This window comes from Melanaphis sacchari, unplaced genomic scaffold (assembly GCF_002803265.2).
Source record: "Melanaphis sacchari strain LSU unplaced genomic scaffold, SCAv2.0 Contig22_pilon_pilon, whole genome shotgun sequence".
Classification (NCBI taxonomy): domain Eukaryota; kingdom Metazoa; phylum Arthropoda; class Insecta; order Hemiptera; family Aphididae; genus Melanaphis; species Melanaphis sacchari.
The window spans coordinates 2,786,476-2,788,589 of NW_020271107.1; positions in this window are offsets into that span (position 1 = coordinate 2,786,476).

Sequence of the window (2,114 nt, forward strand, 5' to 3'; positions counted from 1 at the left end):
TGAACTTTGCATATTTGTATTATTTCATAGTTAAATTCATTAACCCCGTCCATCTAGATTTTAGTTTCCATTGTGTTAATTACCACTTTTTGCTGTATAAAAATATCAAGTTAGAATATTATATACAACTTTTAGGCTTTACCCTTTATTCTTAGTGGTATTATTTTTATCAAAGTATATTGTTTTATAGATGTAGGACAATAATTTCAGTTTTCTTTAATTATTAATTATTATATCAATCGTCTGTTTCAATTTTAAAATTATAAAGCTTTAGTTTTTATGGTTGATATTAATGGATAGTGGATCAATTTTTTATGGCATGCTTTTTATGATACTTAATTTCGCTTATCGAAACATTAAATTATTTTGATAAAGTATGTGTTATAAACACCTTTATTTTATAAATTATAATTTATAACTCATCAATTCAATATACATTCAAAATTTTATTTTTATACATTTAAATTCTCAGAAAAATATTCTGCTTTGATTTATGAAAAAAACAATGTATACTATCGTTCAAAATATAAATAAACTTAAAAAAAATATAATAAAAAAGATATTGAAACATTTATTTTTTTAAATAATTTTTTTTTAAATTAAACTTAAGAAATATTTCCAAAAATTTTGAGAAAAAATGAGCTGTGCTTATTAGTTACTAAAAAATCACATTATATTGACTTGTTAAAAAAAAAAAAAAAAAAAGTATGTATAATATTATGAATAAAATCAAAAATGCATCATTGGTCAAGATAAATATCATCTGGTTAATGCATGACAATCAAACCATGAAACGAGTTAAGAAACAACTGTGATTACTGATGATTATTCACATTTCGCACACAGTTGAATTCAGTTTGCAAAAACTAATTAAAAGTAAACAATGAAAATGTTTCTTGTAAATTGTAATAACCAGCAAATTTCAACCAGCCATTAATTTCTCTGTACTCACGCGTTATTTGAGGTACTAAAAATTAAAAGTAAAAGTAACAATAATGTCATAAATACAATATAATATATAAAAATAAATAATTTTACAATTTAAAATAGTAAATATTATGTTTTAAATCATTAAATTAAACTTTATTGTTGTTATTGATTAATTGATTGCTTTTTATTCACGAAATTTACTAAAATTGTTTCATCCCAACCGTTCAACTTGATTTTAATATTTTTATATCCCACGTGGAACTTACATATCGTTTCACGTACATTACGTTTATTTATGAAAGTAAAACTGGTAAAATGTGCTTTCTAGCCTCTAAATATATATCCATATAGAAATGATTTCTTCTTTGGTTCAATTCATTATTTATTATTTATTTATATGTATGCACATAAATGTCTTAAGTGTTTTTATGAGTATTTCTATATTTCTTGGACAATAATGGTACATTTTTTATATATTTTGTAAATTAATCATTGAAGCACAGAGGTGGAAGTCCCTAGAAGAATCTATAAAAAAAACATAAATTTTTTTGTAATGTGAAAAACGTATAAGTTTTAGAGCTGCATATTTTAAAAATATTTAATTATTTAATAAAAAGTATTTCAACTTTATTGCATAGAATAAATATGATTAAGTAGTATTGTTCATAAATAAAAATATAATGTTATTGATGAAATAATGATCTTCTATTTTCCTCCTACCACAAAACTTTAAATACAGTTATAAATACAAAAATACTTAATTAAATATCAACACACACTGTTAAGTGTTTGAAATGTTTGAATAAAATATAAATTATTTTTATTTTTATTATTTTCTAAGTGAAATCTTTTTGTTTTATTTTTATTTCCATAAAATTTTTAAAACATAACAATATAATAACAATTAGTGTCAGATTATTAATAAAATATGTAATTCTTAAATTTATACTACAAAACACATAACTAACTAAACAACTTTGGTTTTTTATTTGTACTGTATACACAAACACAATACACATATATAATATGTAAATATTAAACAATATATGTGTATCTATAAAAATATAAATTAAAATATGATGTTAAAACATCCAAAAATATTTTTTCACGTAATATGAAAAGGTCATAAAATCAATGTAAGAATATAGTTGTATTTTCTGTATTCTAAATTTCTGGTGTATGAA